General features: G+C 45.0%; 1 long non-coding RNA gene and 1 pseudogene across 2 annotated transcripts in view; both read right to left on the bottom strand.

Annotated features, from left to right (window-relative positions):
- LOC118154483 (uncharacterized) overlaps window positions 1-18,251 on the bottom strand; it is a 265,856-nt gene that overhangs the window by 173,363 nt on the left and 74,242 nt on the right. The window lies entirely within an intron of this gene.
- On the bottom strand, window positions 11,691-12,431 carry LOC100390505 (selenoprotein W, 1 pseudogene; annotated as a pseudogene).

The raw sequence follows: 18,251 nt of genomic DNA, 5'->3' as shown, positions 1-18,251 counted from the left end.
CCCATTTCCTGCTTTCTGCATTCCTCCAAACTGGCCCCCCAGTGGAAGGACAGTGGTTTTTAGAAGCCTCTCAAAACTCCTTGCTGATTAACAATGAGTTCCACATACAAAGTCTAATAGTTGAGTTGAAAAATTAAGCATTTGTTTCTCTACACTATCCACCAGTGTTGTCTTTTTAAAAAATCATATGATGACATCCTTTGCCTAACACTCTTTGCTGGTTCTGAGAAAGGGTTCAAGGTATTCAGTACAGCATGCAGAGCCCTTTCTGACTTGGCTCCCTTATACCACCTCTCCCAGCTCTCACTATTCTCTCATGCACACCCTAAGCTCTAGCTCTATGCAATTAAGTTTGTTGCTATTGCCCAAGCCCCTATCTCTTTGCTTACATCTAGAACAGTTTCCCTCTACTTCATCACTTGGAAAATACTATACCTACCCAATTGTTAAGTCTCTGATTTAGGTAGCATGCCCTGGCCATCACAGCGGTTGAAATAAGTACCCCTATATTGGGCATTGTCTTCTCTCGTGCTTCTATTTACATTCATAGTACTCTGTTGTTGTAACCACTCGATGTATTCACCTTTCCCGCTGCCTAGACAGAGATGATTTCTCAAGACAGTAGAATTGTAATAAAGAGTAATTCACGCAGGAGAGCACAGTTTGGTTATTACTCAAATCAGTCTCCCTGAAAACCTGAGGACTGAAGTTTTTAAGGATAATTTGGTAGGTAGGGGGCGAGTCAAGAGTGCTGATTAGTCAGGTGGGAGATGAAATCATAGAGAGCCAAAGCTGTCCTCTCGTGCTGAGCCAATTCCTGGGTGGGGTCCCCAAGACCAGATGAGCTAGTTTATCAATCTGGGTGGTGCCAGCTGATCCACTGAGTTCGGGGTCTGCAAAATGTCTCAAGCACTGATTTTAGGTGTTACAGTAATGTTACCCCTAGAAGCAATTTGGGGAGGTTTAGAATCTTGCAGCCTCCAGCTGCATGACTCCTAAACCATAATTTCTAATCGCATGGCTAATTTGTTAGTCCAGCAAAGGCAGTCCAGTGCCCAAGGAAGGAAGGAGGTTTGTTTAGAGAAAGGGCTGTCATTGTCTATGTTTCAAAGCTAAAGTATAAACTAAGTTTCTCCAAAAGTTAGTTCGACGTACGCCTAGAAACTGACAAGGAGAGTTTGGAGGTTACAAACAAGATGGAGTCGGTTAGGTCAGATCTCTTCCACTATGATAATTTTGTCAGTTATAATTTTTGCAAAGGTGGTTTCTTTGTTGTTGTTGTTGCTGCTGTTTCCCGTATCTGTCTGCTTCACTAGACTGGACGGTTCCCAAGACTAATGCCTTTGTCCTGTATTTTGGTATTTTGGTAATGGTAAAGCTTGCCTTGTGCCTGGCATATAGTAAACACAATACATATTTATTAAAGAACTGAATTAATGAATAGACAGATAGATGGATGATAGCGAAGCTACTATATCTATTTCCACCAGTCTCCATCTGCCTCTGACAGTAAAGTGACTGTTGTCTTATAACGTACTGTGTCAAATGTGTTCAAGGTCCTTGCACTCCCCCGTTTCCCCTCCACCTTAGAGATGTGTTCTTTCGGACACCTTAGGTAAGACACACTGAAACAAAAATCCAGATAAAATCAAAGCAGCAATCTCCTCAAAAGTTAAAATGTTGCTTCTATGGTTGTATTGTCATAAGAGTAAAAAAGCCACCACTGGTGGTTTATAATGCAAAATATGCTCTCTCACGCTCTCTCTCTCCTGCGCGCTTTCTCTCCCTCTCTCTCTCTATATATATATATACATATACACACACACACACACACACACACACACACACACACATATATACGCATGTATATATCTCAACCTCTGCCTCCTGGATTCAAGCAATTCTCCTGCCTCAGCCTCCCAAGTAGCTGGGACTATAGGCACATGCCACCACATTCAGCTAATTTTTTAATTTTTAGTAGAGACTGGATTTCACCATATTGGCCAGACTGGTCTCGAACTCCTGACCTTGTGATATGCCCACCTTGGCCTCCCAATGTGCTGGGACTATGGGCATGAGCCACCGCACCAAGCCTATATGTTTTTAAGTGTTGTTTTTATTTCTACTTCTGCTTATGGAGTGAAGAAATACAATTACTTCCATTGTTACTGAGCATCTTCCCTGAAATAGGATGCCGAGCAGCTTAAGATGCCTCTACTCACCCTTTCGCTTTGACAGAAAGACTTCATCTGTAGGAAAATGTATTTAGCAGCCATCATCAATGGACACACCATGTTAAATTGTGAAGAAATCAAGTATTCCTTTGTTATTCAAAGGATGATATTATTAGGGTTAATATTTTAGTAAGGCTAAACCAAGTGAATCTTTATGTTAAAAAACAAAGTCAGAGACTCCTAAGGCTGTAAGGCACTTAAACACTTTAGTACAGTGCCTTAATATACCACCGGAATTTACCTTCCATGCCTTCCAGGTTATTAAACATCTCTGAGCCTGAGCATCTTCCTCTAAAGAATTGGAAATAATTGTAGTAACCAGCTCATAGGGATGATTTGGAGATTGAACAAGACAATGTATGTATGAATACAGAGTATTTTGGTCATTTTGTCACAGAACAAGCATTTCTGAAATTCTCATAGTTAACAAAAGGAAGGATACACCTTCATTATACAGGCAAGAAATCTGAGGACAGGAGAAATGATGTGAATTACTCAAGTTTCTGATGGGATTCATTTTAAATAGCTCACAGTTATCTCTAACTTCGACTGTGCTGATTCTTGACCTACACATTTTAAAATAAAAACAAAGGCAAAATGAACAACCACAATAACAACAAAAAACAACATGCTAGTAATATTAAAACTGAGGACTTCGTGAATAGAAAGCCAATAGTCAGCTCTGTTAGAATCAATTTGGCTGCAAAGCCCTATCAAACATAAAGAAAATATCGCAGAGAAAAAGCCATGTTAGAAAGTGCTTTTCAAATGCTCACTTAAGCCTGCAGTTTATAGCAGGTCTTCTAACCAATTAGAGAAGGGGAAGAAAAATAAAAAAAGGTGAATCTGAAATTTCAGAGGACAAGTTTGTAAAGACAAGTTTGTAAAAAGCTTAAACGGGTTATTGTCAGGTTCTGATACCATGTTTTCCTCTGACCTTGGTTCAGTCTCTGACTCTGGCTTCTTCACAAGTACACACTTACCACAAGAATCTCTACTTTTTCAGTTCAGAGTCCTCCCAGGTCAGCAAATTTGGAGGCTTAATGGTTTTCTTATAAGCTTTCCCACACTCTTTGCCTTGGCTCAAACCTCAATGTAGTATCATTTATCATAAGTTAACTATGTGACCTTCAAATTTAAAGCAGGACCTGGCAATGCAGCCACACTACAATGGCAAGAGAAGCTGAGAGCCTTGCTTTTCTCAAAAAAAAAGAAAAAAAAAAAGCTCATTTTTGTTGGTGCTTAAATTTCTCCTTAAGCAAAGACAGAAATTGATTTGAATTTTATTAGCCTTAAATGTCTTCTCTAGGACAATGAATAGATTGGTTATTCTAGTTATATTTTGTCCATTTAATATTTCTGCATTTTTAAAAAAGAAGCTTACCCATGTTCCAAACGTCTGATAAAAAAACTCCAGAGGTAGAGATCTAACACTAGAATTAACACAACATGCATAATGTGTTCTTCTCGGGAAAGGACTGAGAAAAGGATGAGGTGCCTGATAATCCCGGAGCAAGGTCTACATCCCATCATCCCATCACAAGGAGTTAGCGGGTAGACAAGCAGCAAGGCTGGAGGGGGACCTAGGCCACTCAAGCTGAGAATGAAGCCAGCAATGATAACCCAGGTGCCAGAAAGAAACAAGAGCTACTTTTTACTGAGCAGCATATGCAGCTTTGGCAGAGGAAACAAAGCCCAGAGCTAGAGATTTGGATTGGGTCTCAATGTCCCAGTAACAGGATCCTAATTTCGAGAGCCTTTGTTCTGGCAGCTAAAAGTAGAAAGGACCCTTGCTGAATAACCCTGCCCATAGACTGCCTTGTCCCCTACTGTGAGCATCCTGATTTGACTGAGAAGGGCTGTGAAAGAAACAGACATAGTAATTGTTTCATGATGGGTGTTGTGGAAATCCAGTCAGATAGTGTATGTCTGATAGACACTCTGAGTATCTATCTGAGTATATAGCCTTACGTGACTAGTTAACTTAGTTCTCATCCTTGCAAAATATCACTGTGTATCTTCTGTTATTTTAACATCACATAAAGCCCAAACAATTAATTTCTGAGAAGTTCCTAAGAATAATACATGGCAAACTCCAAAAACCATGCTGCATTTTAGATGCTTTAACTCCGACTACACCTGCTTTCAAAGAAATAGCTTTTATATATCCATCTCTAGTGGTACTGACCAAGTATGACCTAGATGCCAGGGAGCATGATTTTTTGCCTTCCCATTACACTGCAAAGTTTACCAGGGCATACACATACCCAGAGTAAGCTAAAACATAGAAGTCCCAATTAAAATGAATTAAGATAAAGAAAAATGTGTTAATACCAATGTAATTTACATACTATTCTGTGTGGCATTCAGGGGAATGAGAGAACAATGGATGTAATAGGAAGATTATTCCAAGGATTGAATTTCACACGAATCATTTGATATTCTATCTGTGCCATGAGCAAGTCATGTTGCATTAGATCAAATTCTGATTTCATTTCATTGCCAAGTATCCCATCGTCACAACCTTGTCTTTTGCCTCTTCATTACAGGGATGTAATCGAAGGATGAATCCCTAAGAGCTTGTTCCTTAGCTGCCCATGTGTGCACGTTTCACAACCTGCCATTGTTATAAGACACTCTGGTTAATAAGCAGATAATAGGATATGCAAATCGCATGTACCTGATGAGGAAAGAAAGCTATGCCTTCTCACCGTTGCACAAATACTAGCTGACTTCTTTGTGACCATGGAAGTTTGCTTTGGGTAATTTATGGAACATTTTGTCCAGGCAGGAAGAAATGTCCCTTTGCCTTGGGAAATGCGGGCAACGGAATAGTTTTCTTGCAATTTACAGGACTTGGAGTGTGGGCAATTCAGAGAGGTCTTTGGACATGAGAATCTTTTTTAAAAGGGTGCCTTAAGCCATAAAATAAATGTGATTATGTTTGAAATGTTTTTAACCAGCCCCAAAAGAGTTTATAAAATATGATGCCAGAGCTTAAACCACCTCGGAGAGGCTCACAAGTGGTCAGATTAATACTAGCAGTCACCAAAGGCAGCCACTATAGTAATTCAGCCCTGATACCAAAGAAAATGAAAGGTCATTTCGAGATCTGTTAAAACCTTGGAGCTCATTGAGTTTCTGTGAGTCCTCTCCGGGCTCTGCACCACTGGGCATGGTATTGTAATGAAGTCGTTGCTCTGAAGCAGAGAAGACAGCACAACATTTGTAGAAAGAAAGATATAGGCTCAATGTCTTTGACATAACAGGGCATGTCTCTCAGCCTCAGTTTCCTTATTTACAAATGGACACAGTAACCATACAGCTTTTCCACAAGATCATTGCAAGCTTCAATAGTTGGAATGATTATGGAAATTGTGTGCTGAGTTGCTTCCCTCTATCCCTGTGATCCCCTCTCTACACTTCCCCAGCTTCCTCTCTGCCCTAGGTACCCACCTGGATACCTGGATAGATTTCACATCCACTGGGCTCCATACACTGTGACTTCAAGTTGGATTTGGTAATGAAGAGCACTAGCAGGAGAACAAGAGGAGGAGGGAGAGTGGGGCTGGGAGTGTATTTCTTTGGCTCCCACCTGGCAAGGTCATCCCAGGCTAGCTATGTCCTTTGCCCTGAGGTGGTAGCATCTGCAGGTCGCCAAGTCCACCTACCCTCTATGGCAGTTCCCAGGAACCATTCCCTCCCCTGAGCCCTTTTTGCCTGAGGATGGTAATGGTGCCCCCACTTTGTGACTAGCTCAGGATCCTGCTTCATCCTTTGTGGTTTTTCCATATCACACCACCTTAAGAGGCCTTTTATTAAACACTATTTAAAGCATCCTAATTTGAATGTACCGTCTGTTTCTTCTGGGCATCTGAATAATATACATTCTAAAAATATTCTATTGGCTAATACATGTCAGAGATGTAATTTATTCTACTTTTTTATTTATTTTAGGACAGGGTCTCACTCTGTCACGCAGGCTGGAGTGCAGTGACACGATCACAGCCCACTGTAGCCTCTACCTCCTGGGCTGCGGACATCCTCCCATTGCCACCTCCAGAGTAGCTGGGACTGCAGGTGAACAGCACCATGCCTGGCTAATTTCTGTATTGTAGAGACAGGGTTTCACCACATTGCCCAGGTTGATCTCGAACTCCTGGGCTCAAGTGATCTTCCCACCTCAGCATCCCAAAGTGCTGACTTTACAGGCATGCACCATTGTGCCCAGTCTTAATTTAAAATAACAAAAGAATTTTAAAGCCAACTGTCAATTTCTCCTTTACAAGTCCTCCTTTGTGATTCATGTATTACAGTTAAATAAAATTTAAAAAATATAAACAAAACATCCTGCAATCCAGTAACCATTTGTGTGCAGGAGAAAAATCAAATGAATCATTTCCATTTGCATCTGGGCTACCATCTAGCTGTTTGGATGCTAAAATCCACATTACTCAGGAAACATAACATATATCTGCAGCTTACCCATTATCAAATACTGTCAGCAAATATCTCTAGAAGGGTCAGGTAGGGACCCTTCAATGTTGGGCACATCATTTGGATGAAGATGCCCTCATTTCCTGTCTGACATGTGATTGCTTCTCCACCACAGGTATAACAGACCCTCAGACCAAATGTGACCACAATTGCAACTGGGTTTGGTCCGCTGTTTAAACACTGGCTTATGCCAGCCTTACTGGAAAGCTATGACGAGCCCGTGTCTAAATCCTCTTTCCCAGGATCTAAACTGGCATAGTGGGTGGGCTTCGGGTCACACTTTCCTCCTCTTTCTACCTGGTCCAGGCTGCAGGAGCAGACATGTTCCTCTGGCCTGAAACTGGCGTTACCACACGTGAGAAATCCTCCCAATTGGCCTGAGAGCTCTGAGGCCCCAAAGATGAAAATTTAAAAATTATAAAAGCCAGTCATTTTCCCTCCACCAGAGATGGGATGTGGCATTTGTCAGTAGTTGGCGATGGCTAATTGAGAACATGAGAATGAAAATACCACGTTGTAGAGATAAAAACAAATAAGGCGACGATGGAATACGCCGTATGTTTGGAGTCAGGACTCCTGAGTTTGAGAGCTCAGCTCTACCTGATTACCTGTGTCACTTTAGACCACCTTTCGTCTCTCGCAGCCTATTGTTTTTAAGTGAAACTTGGACATACCAACACCTTTCCCAACAGATTCAACAGAGATCTGTAATGATTAGCAAAATGTGATAATACTGGATAAGATTCTGCAAAATAAAGTTGTATGCAAATACGTGGTTTTGTTATGAATGAAAACATGAAGACAAGCATGTAAAAATGCATGGAGACAAGGAAGCCTCAGGGGCTCATGGCTACAACGTACCTGGAAGGCAAAAGGCTTTAAGCGTTTGTCTGCATTAAACACTTGGGACAGATTCGGGAGAAGGGCACTCAAAGTCACCTCTTTTTGGTGAGATGGGAAGACAGAGAGGGACCACCAGGAGGACAGAATGCAGCTGAAGAACTTAGACAAGAAGCAGTCAAATGAACTGCTTTAAAACCTTTCTTATGGCGGCTCTCCCTGTATGTACAGTGATCAAACTTTCTAGTTTGCCCAGACCTGAGGTGTTTTCTGGGATCTGGAATTTTCAAAACTAAAAGCAAGACAGTTCCAGGCAGCCAAGATGAATTCGTCAGCCTACCCTGCTCCTGTTGGCCAAATCCCTGCAACCTTCATTCTCGGGGTGTGGTGGTATTTCTCTACCAAACTACACTTTGTCTCCTCTCTTTTTAAACCTGTTTCATCTTTTTCATTTGTCTTATGTTTCCATCAAGCATGCAGAGGGAAAGAAGGAATATAACCAAGCCAAATTACAGCAATTACCCTCCGTTTTTATTCAAATGTAATTTACCTCCATTCACTTTCATCAGCTTCTGCCATATACTCTGAGACAAATAAGCCACGGTTCTTCAACCCTGCGAGATCAGAGCCTGTTTGGGAGAGGAAGAGTCACCTTCCCCTCCAGACACACACATAATTAACCAGTTAAAGCAGACAGTGGCAGGGCTATAGAATTTTTCTACTGAGTGTGGTCTCTAAGGACAGCATCAGGCATCAGCATCATCTGGATGCTTGTTAGACAGGCACTTTCTCCAGCCCACCCTAGACCACGTGAGTCAGAATCTGCATTTCAACATGCTCCGCAGGTGACTCCTATGCACTCTAAAGTCTGAGAAGCACAGAAAATGGAAAATCAACGTGCTTACACTTGGAAGGAGGAATGTATACTAGCAGGCAGGAGCTTTCCCGAAGGATGGAGGAGGATGGAGGAACCCCAAAAGCAACAACATGATCCCAGGGAAATAACAGATAGCTACAGAGAGCAGGGACTCACCTAAAAGAACTGGAGCTTAGAATTGAGATGGAGATGAGCATGAGACAGGATCATTAAACAGCTTAAATGTCCAGCTGGCAACCTGGACTTAGTCTGAAGAAAAAAAATCAGTGACAGTTTTAAAAAGAAATGCTGCATTCAGGGCTGTGCTTTAAAAGTGCAACCGCAGCTACTATATGAAGGTGGGGAGAAGGGAAGTAAGGGGAGAAGTGAGAAGCAGCAAGACAAGTGCTTTGAAATAGCATCATACTCTACTCCCCAACCCAGGGAGCCTGCAAATAGTATAGATCCTTAGAGGCCCCGGACCTACCTACCAAATGGGCTGCTGCCCACTAATATCTAGGAACACTGATGAATGATTAATGGTTAAGCCCAGCATTTTGGCTTCTTTGAGAATAAAATTACCATTTCCTTCCCTTGAGGCAACTCTGATTTAGGAAGTTAGTGGGCTGGATGGTATCCCCCAGAAAGATAAATCCACATGCTAACCCTGGAAACTGTGTATGTGACCTTACTTGGAAAACAGGTTTTTCTAGAGGTCATTATCCTGGATTATAAAATGAACTCTGAAGCCAATGACAAGTTTCCTTATGAAAGACAGAAAAGACGGGTCCTTAAAAAATATAGAAAAATAAATAAATAAAAGATAGAAAAGAGGAATCCTTATAAAAGACAGAAAAGTGTACTTGGTTCATTTCAAATACTACAGCCGGGGAAGAGGGCATAATAGCAAGAGCTTGGGTCTGCAGCTCCCAGCAGGATCAGCAGAGAAGGTGGGTAATTTCTGCATTTCCAACTAGGTACCCAGTTCATTTCACTGGGACTGGTAAGACAATGGGTGCAGCCCATGGAGGATGCGCCAAAGCAGGGTGGGACGTCACCTCAACCAGAAAATGCAAGGGGTTGGGAACTTCCTTCCCTAGCCAAGGGAAGCCATGAGGGACTGTGCTGTGAGGAATGGTGCACTCTGGTCCAGATACTATGCTTTTCCCAGGAGATTCCCTCGGGTGCCTACACCACCAGGGCCCTGGGTTTTAAGCACAAAACTGGCCAGCCGTTTGGGCAGACACTGAACTAGCTGAAGGAGTTGTGTTTTTTTTCATACCCCAGTGAAGCCTGGAACGCCAGTGAGACAGAACCGTTCACTCCCCTGGAAAGGGGGCTGAAGCCAGGGAGCCAAGTGGTCTTTTTTTTTTCCCCATGGGAAGTGCCATTTATTCCCAAAGTCGCCAAAATCATCACCAAGGGTTCACCGAGGGTGTGTGAGGGGAACGAGGAGGCTCAAACACTGACTGGGGGTTGGGAATTTGAGGGAGGGGAACATATGGGGCCCCAGCCGCCCCTCCCCCTCTAATACCACGGGAAAGGGTCTTCCTCTGGCCAGCTCCCTCCCCAGGCCCCATGTCCAGTTTCTCTCCCGGGAGGCAGGGTGGGAAAGGGAAGAAGGTGTAGTGTGAGTGGGCCCCAGGACAGGGAAGGGCACTGGGGGTGTGCACCCCCATTTCACATGCACTCACAACACTGATCTCCCAGAGAGCCGAAATGGGGGCGGCCAGGTGGGGCAAGGTCCCCCTCCTGCCCTGAATTATAGGAGGAAGGGGTTAGTGTTGGGGGCCGGGGGACCTGGGGGGCATCATGGGGGGCAGGCCGGGGCCCCCACCGAGGGGAGAGATGTATGTGGGTGGTGCTCCCGCGACAGGAGGCACAGGACTGAGAAGGAGCTGGTTCAAGGTGAGCGTCGCAGGCGGCGTGGGCTGGAAGGGATTGGTGATGGAGGGGCTGGCGGCTGGGCCTCCACCTGGCAGGAAGGGGTTGGAGGCCTTGGCTCCAGGCGGAGTAGGGCCTGGCTGGCTCACCAGCGAGTCCAGGTCGACGAGGGCTGCATTGGGCCCTAGGAATGACTCGGGCATCTTCCGGGTCGGGGGTGTGGGAGTTGGCGTGGCTGCAGCTGGCGGGCTGCCCCCAGCCTCCACCAGAGATCCCCTGACTCCACTCATGTCAAACGCCCCAGGGCTTTGGGCCGGCACCTCTCCTGCCAGCAGCTCCAGCTCCCCAGTGCTGCTCCCAGGGGTCGGCAGGGCCGTTCTGAGTCGGTCAAAGTCGGAGAACTCATTGGGCTCCGTGTGGAAGTCCCCAGCTGCTGTGGTGCCATTGGTGCTGGGCTTTGCAGGTGACCCTCCCCAGGGGTCTGAGAAGGCCGGGGCCGGTGTCCAGGGATCAGTGGCGGAGGGTCCACTGACCGGGGCCCCACCATCGGAGCTTCTCGATGGATCTGGCGTGGGCCCCTCTCCAGCCGCAGGGGCTGGGGTCCCACCCCAAGGGTCAACTAAGGGTCCTGCAGGGGCAGCAGGCCTCCAGGGGTCCTCAGAGGCTGGCGTGGGGGGCTGAACCCCCCCAGGGATCAGCAGCCAGAGGTACAGGGGGGCCACCCCAGGGGTCTGAGGTGGGGGCAGCCGTGGGGATGGCAGCAGCCACGGGTGCTGAGCCCCCCAGGGGTCTGAGGTACTCCATCAGCGTCATGGCCTTGTAGACGTGCCGCCAGTTCTTGCCGTGGTCGTTGAGCCGCTTCCAGAGCATGCTCAATCTCTGAGAAGGCGATGACGTTGTAGGTAAGGTTGGCAATCTCCGACATGAGGGAGCTGGACGGGACCCAGGGGTCATTGGTTGTGGCCTCTCGAACCTTGATCTCTGCCTCTGAGTAGTTGTGGACGATGTTCTTCATCTGGTGCCTCAAGGACGAGGTCGACATGGTGCCCTGCTGCAGCAGCAAGGGGCACAGGGCCCCTGATGCGTGGAGAGATGGGGAGACTCCGGACAAAGGCAGTGGCAGGCGCTGGCAGGTCACCGCATCTGAGAGGGGAAGAGGACCTCTCGGCCCCCTCACGCCGGGCTCTGGGGGAACATGGCGGTCAGCCCCCTGCCCCGTTCGGCCTCGGTGTCACGGAGCGTGCACCGGGCTGTGGGCAGCGGACCAGGAGGCGCCACGGGCACACACACTAACGCACAGAGGGCCGCACGCCGAGGGCCCCAGCGCCCCGCCGCCCAGAAGGGGCGCGGAGAGCCCTTTTTTTTTTTTTTTTTTTTTTTCAGTTAAACTCGTCCAATATTTATTGAATTGTGAACAGCTGACTTTGCCACAATCAGACACTCATCCATCCTGATGCCTCTCTTGGCTTCCCCTTGAGAAGGATGCCTGAGGCGGGATGTCCCCCAAATTCCGGGGAACAACAGGGGAAACATGGGGTATGCACAGAAATCTGATGAAATCGGGGAATGGGAGAAGGGTGGGGCAGTGTGGAGCCCGGGGAAGACACACACACACAGAGGCAGAGACCACAGGCATCAATCTCCGCCCCCAACAGCAGCCATGAGAGCATCGGGGAAGGACCAGGCATCCACGAGGCATTTCACTCCTTCCCGTCATGAAGCGTCTGCTGAGAGGGGGCTAGATTAAGGTCCCTGGACTCTGCCTTCAGGGCGCATTAGCCCTGAGCCAAGGCAGCTTTGATGGCGGCCACCAGCTTCAGAAACTTGCTTTCCGTGTCCACGTAGCCATCACCTTTCTTCTTAGAGTGAATCAATTTCCCAGCTACCGTTACTTAGAAGAACCCGGTGGCCTGGGGAGTTCCCTCGCCGGAGATGTCCAGGCTGCCAGGGAACTCATCTTCTAACTTCTTCTTGAGCTGAAGATACTTGGACTTGTAGCCTCAAGAGCCAAAATAAACGACTCGGACGGTGAGAGCCATGGCTCGGGGCTGCCACATCCGCCGGGGAGCAGAAGCCCAGGCCACACTGACTTCCCGCCTGAACGCGCGGGACCGAAGTGCTGGGATTACAGGCACGAGCCCCCATGCCCAGCCCAGTTTCCTTACTTTTAAACTGATGATAAATAATTACTATTCATCCCATCACAAAGACATGTTGAGAGAAATACATAATATCATAGCCATGAACATGTTTGGAAAAGTTCTCTTCCCTGTAAAGTTTTTCCAGACTGCTGTCATCTGTCTCTCTTCTGTGATCTGATATAGGATTTATTCTTGGCCATTTGGATTATTCTCCTCAGTGCTTTCTAAAAAATGCTTTCTGTATACTTCCATCTCCTCCTCTGGACTGGAAACCTTTGGAAGCAGGGACCATGTCTAATGTAACTTAGCACTCACCCCATTTAGCAGAGTGGTCAACACACATTAAGACTGAAAAACGAATCATGCTGCTTCTAAAAAGTTCAAAATGCTAAACACAAGATGGAGGATAGAGGGGAAAGCAAAGGTACTATAAGCCAGAGAGGCGAAGAACTACAGACAAATGTAGTGTCCACTTCCCAGATAATGGGGATTACTGTGTCCTGCCCATGTATAGAAGAAGTCACTAGTGACATGGCTTGAGCTTCAGACTGGAAGAGGGCTAAGCCTGGTAGGTCACAGGGAAATGAAACCACAACATCAGGGCCCTGGGTACCTCAAGATGCCAACATAGATCCTGACTAAGTACTTCCATGAGATCAGAAGGAACGAAGCCCACTGCAGTAACACTGGGAATAGTCATAGGCCTTAGGCTCTTCTTGTCCTTTGCAATAGCATGAACCAAGAAGCATCATAAGGGAGCTCATGTAGCCCTCTGCTGAGTCATAAGACGTACCATCTGCTTATCTTACACACTTCCTCCTCCCTGCAACACTTCTCCCTCCACCCAACACCACGCTACACTTTGGAGTTATACTGACACTGAAGTTTTTCCTTCACTTCTGTACCACACAAGCATGCAATGCCAGTCTTAAAAGACAATGCCCGCATCTTTCCGCTGAGACCACTAGGTTTAAAAGAAGAGAGTAATAACATAATGTATGTAAAGAGTTAACATCTTGGGAATCATTTCCCTAACAAAGTTGATCCCAGCAGGGCCCTGTTCCAACTATGCCCCAAGTTGAGCTGGGTCCAAGTCTACTATGGGAGCAACACCTTTCCACCAGGCCCACTTGAGATATCCCATTGAATTTCATCCTAGAGGCTTCCACAGATGAAAGCCCTTTCCTATCAAAAACCTTGAGGAGCCAATTGAGGCTCATGTCCACACAGAGTGGTACATTGACCATGATGCCCCTTTCCTCCTCCAGCCGCTCATATAAAGCAGCCAGGCAGTGAATGACCTCTACCACATCCATCACGTGCTCACTGGCCTGCAAATCATGCTCACTGAAGATTTCCAGGGCTGTGGTTAAAGTTACTAGGTCCACTGGGAAGGAAACAAGGGAAAAAAATATAGCCACAAGTACAGCCCCAGGGATTAAATAGAGAGATAAAGCCACCAGCATCACCAAATTTGATTCAATCTCCAGATCAACCATTTGCAAATCTCATCCCTCTTGGATGAGAAGGCAGCAAAATGTCCCTCAAATTAACCCAACATGTTTTTATACCCAATGTTCTTTGACATCAGTTTCAAAAAGATGGTGGGACATGAGTAAACTCATCTCTTATGTTGTACTAACTCCCAAGTGTTCAAATCTCATTTTAAGTTTCTCTGCCTTTACATGAGTTTCAACTGCAAATAAGTTTGTCTATGAATTTTGTTCTGAGAACCTAGACACCAGCAATGAAGGCTCAGGTACAGCTGGGGAAATGTGACATACATCAAGAGGGCATCTCTTAATTACCCCCAAATGCTGGCTCAGCCTAGCTAGACATGCGTAAGCCAGGAAGCTTGAATGAACAGTGTCTCTGAGAAAGGCCAGAAGGCATATTATATCTGCAGCCACACTGTTCCCTAATCACTGATACTTGCTTCAACAGTTTTGCTGCTACATCCAATAACTCTAAGATGGCAAATCATGGGTTGGGGTACTTCCTGTCACAAAGTAATTTCTTGGTTATGCATACTGAACATGGGAAAAGGGTCAAGGAGGAGGTTAACAGTGGGGTTAATTTGGAAACACGTCTGGGATTTAGCGAGAGTAAAAGGGAATTGGGAAGAGCAGAAGTTGACAGCTAGCATATTGCAAGCTTTGGAGAGTTTTCACCAAGCCAATCAACAACCCTGACCAAGGTGGGATGAAAATGAGAAACAGCAGACAAATGAGGAACAAGAGAGGGGAGGTGAACGCCATATAGAAGTGCAACAGGAAACGTATGGCGCAGGGCTTCCTGGACTCTGCGGAGCTTCATGGCAGTGCGATAAGCTGAGAACTCAATGTTGTTCAGATTGGCTGCAAAGAATGGAGAGAGACCCACTCGGATAAGAAAAATTCAAGTTAATGCCACAATAAGATACCATTCTACACCCACCAGACTAGCAAAGAATAGAAGTCTGACAATAGCAAGTGTCAACAAGAATGTGGATGAATGAGAACTGCCAGTGAAAGTGTGAACTGACACAATCATCTTTGAAAACGACTTGGTATTACCTAGTAACATGGAACAGTCATATATCCTACCACCCAGCCAGCTATGTATCCCAGAGCAGTGACTTGCAAATGCTTTTTGATCAAGACTTACAGTATCAAATTCATTTTATAGCATACATGCATATATGTAAAAATAACTAAATCAAACATTTCAGGAAGCAATGCCTTACTAGATTGGATAGAGCGAAAACAACAAAATTAATATCAACTATGACTCTTGCTAAGGATCTGTTGCCTGTTAATATTTCCTGATTTATTTCAATTTTTTTAAATGTTTGTCACAATACACTAAAATGATGTTATGACCTGCAGATTGAAAAACATGCCCCAGAGAAATCCTTGCACACATGCACTGGAAAACACATATTAGAACCTCCTCAGCAGTATCACGCTTATTAGCTTCAAACAAGAAATGACCCACGTGTCTGTCAACAGCAGAATGGATGAAGAAACTGTGCTATATACAATGGAATATTCTACACTGGAGAAAAAGAATGAACTGTAGTCATGTGCATCAGCATGGATAAAATGTGCAACATAAATTGAGTTTCTCTTAGACAAAGATAAGGCATGCAAGAGTCACACTCATCACAGCCTGGACAGTCTTTCAAAGCATCTGTAAGAATAATTCATTAATGCATTGATAAGATGGTCCAGGGGAGAATGTAGAGTCTCCGATTGAGAAAGGTGCAGAGGGTAAAGGAAGGCAGGCTGTTGGAGAAACGATGAGGCACTCATTCCCTCTCCCACCTGCTTATTGACTGTGAATCTCTTCTCTTCTTTTCTATACAACTTTATTGAGGTATAATTGATATACAAAAAGCTGTAGAGATTCAATGTCTACAAGTTGATGAGTTTGGAGTCAAGTATACATCTATGAATTCATCACCACAATCTGTGCCATTAATACATCCATCACTTCCAAAAAGTTCCGACTACCTTCTTTATTGTTTTTTTCTATAAGAACACTTAACATAAGATTTACCTTCTTAGCAAGTTTTTAAGGATACAATCCAGTATTATTCAGTGTAGGTACTAGGCTGCGCAGGAGATCTCTAGGACTTACCCATCTTGCATAATTGAAACTTCTTTGTACTCTTAACCAATATTTCCCCATTTTCCCCTCCCCTCAGCCACTGGCAGCCACCATTTAACTCTTTGCTTCTATGAGTTTGACTATTTTAGATTCCCTGTATACATGAAAAAATAAATAAATAAAATCCTACCCCCATGGAGCACAGCAAGCTAAGATCCACTGGCTTGAAATTCTTGCTGCCAGCACAGCAGTCTAAAGTTGATCTGGGAATGTTGAAGCTGGCGGGGGATATCCACTATTACTGAGGCTTGAGTAGGCAGTTTTCCCCACCCAGTGTAAATAAAAGTGTCGAGAAGTTTGAACTGGGTGGAGCCCAGTGCAGCTTGGCAAAGCCACTGTAGCCAGACAGCCTCTCTAGATTCCTCCTCTATGGGCAGGGCACTTCTGAAAGAAAGGCAGAAGCCCCAGTTAGGGGCTTATAGAGAAAACTCCCATCTCCCTGGAACAGAGCACCTGTGGGAAGGGGAGGCTGTGGGCTCTGCTTCGGCAGACTTTAACATTCCTGTCTGCTGGCTCTGAAGAGAGAAGTGGATCTCCCAGCACAGCACTTGAGCTCTACTAAGGGATAGACTGCCTCCTCAAGTGGGTCCCTGATCTCTGTGCCTCCTGACTAGGAGACACCTCCCAGCAGGGGTCGAATGACACCTCTTACATGAGCGCTCCGGTTGGCATCTGGTGGGTGCCCCCATGGGAAGAAGCTTCGAGAGGAAGGAACAGGCAGCAATCTTTGCTATTCTACAGACTCTACTGGTGACACCCAGGCAAACAGGGTCTGAAGTGGACCTCCAACAAACTCCAGCAGACCTGCAGCAGAGGGACCTGACTCTTAGAAGGAAAACTAACAAACAGAAAGGAATATCATCAACATCAACAAAAAGGACATCCACATAAAAACCCCAACGAACATCAAAGATCAAAGGCAAATAAATCCATGAAGATGAGAAAAACACAGCACAAAAAGGCTGAAAATTCCAAAAACCAGAATGTCTTTTCTCCTCCAAAGGATCACAGCTCCTCCCCAGCAAGGGAACAAAACTGGACAGAGAATGAGTTTGACAAACTGACAGAAGCAGGCTTCGGAAGGTGGGTAATAACAAACTCTTCCAAGCTAAACGGTCATGTTCTAACCCAATATGAGAAAGCTAAGAACCTTGAAAAGAGGTTAGACAAATTGCTAGGGAAAATAACCAGCTTAAAGAAGAATATAAATGACCTGATGGAGCTGAAAAACACAGCCCAAGAACTTTGTGAAGTATAACCAAGCATCAGTAGCTGAATTGATCAAGTGGAAAAAAGATATCAGAGACTGAAGATCATACTGAATGAAATAAAGTGTGAAGATTAGAGAAAAAAAGAACAAAAAGGAATGAACAAAGCCTCCAAGAAATATGGGACTATGAAAAGACCAAACCTACCTTTGATTGGTGTACCTAAAAGCGACAGAGACAGTGGAACCAAGTTGGAAAACACTCTCTGGGATATTATCAAAGAGAATTTCCCCAGCTTAGCAAGACAGGCCAATGTTCAAATTCGAGTAACACAGAGACCACCACAAAGATACTCTTCAAGAAGAGCAACCCCAAGACACATAATCATCAGATTCACCAAGGTTGAAATGAAGGCAAAAAATGTTAAGGATAGCCAGAGAGAAAGGTTGGGTTACCCAAAAAGGGAAGCCCATCAGACTCATAGCAGATCTCTTGGCAGAAACCCTACAAGCCAGAAAAGAGTAGAGGCTAAATTCAACATTCTTAAAGAAAATAATTTTCAACCCAGAATTTCATATCCAAGCCAGAAGAGAATGGGAAAAAATTTTTGCCATCTACCCATCTGACAAAGGGCTAATATCCAGAATCTACAAAGAACTTAAAGTTACAAGAAAAAAACAACCCCATCAAAAAGTGGGTGAAGGAAATGAACAGACAGTTCTCAAAAGGAGATATTTATGTAGCCAACAAACAAAAAAAGGTCATCATTACTGGTGATTAGAGAAATGTAAATCAAAACCACAATGAGATACTGTCTCATGCCAGTTAGAATGGGGTTGATCAAAAACTCAGCAGACAGCAGATGCTGGAGAGGATGTGGAGAAATAGGAATGCTTTTACACTGTTGGTGTAAATTAGTTCAACCACTGTGGAAGACAGT

This window comes from Callithrix jacchus, chromosome 6 (genome assembly GCF_049354715.1).
Source record: "Callithrix jacchus isolate 240 chromosome 6, calJac240_pri, whole genome shotgun sequence".
Classification (NCBI taxonomy): domain Eukaryota; kingdom Metazoa; phylum Chordata; class Mammalia; order Primates; family Cebidae; genus Callithrix; species Callithrix jacchus.
This window is presented reverse-complemented; position numbering and strand designations above follow the sequence as displayed.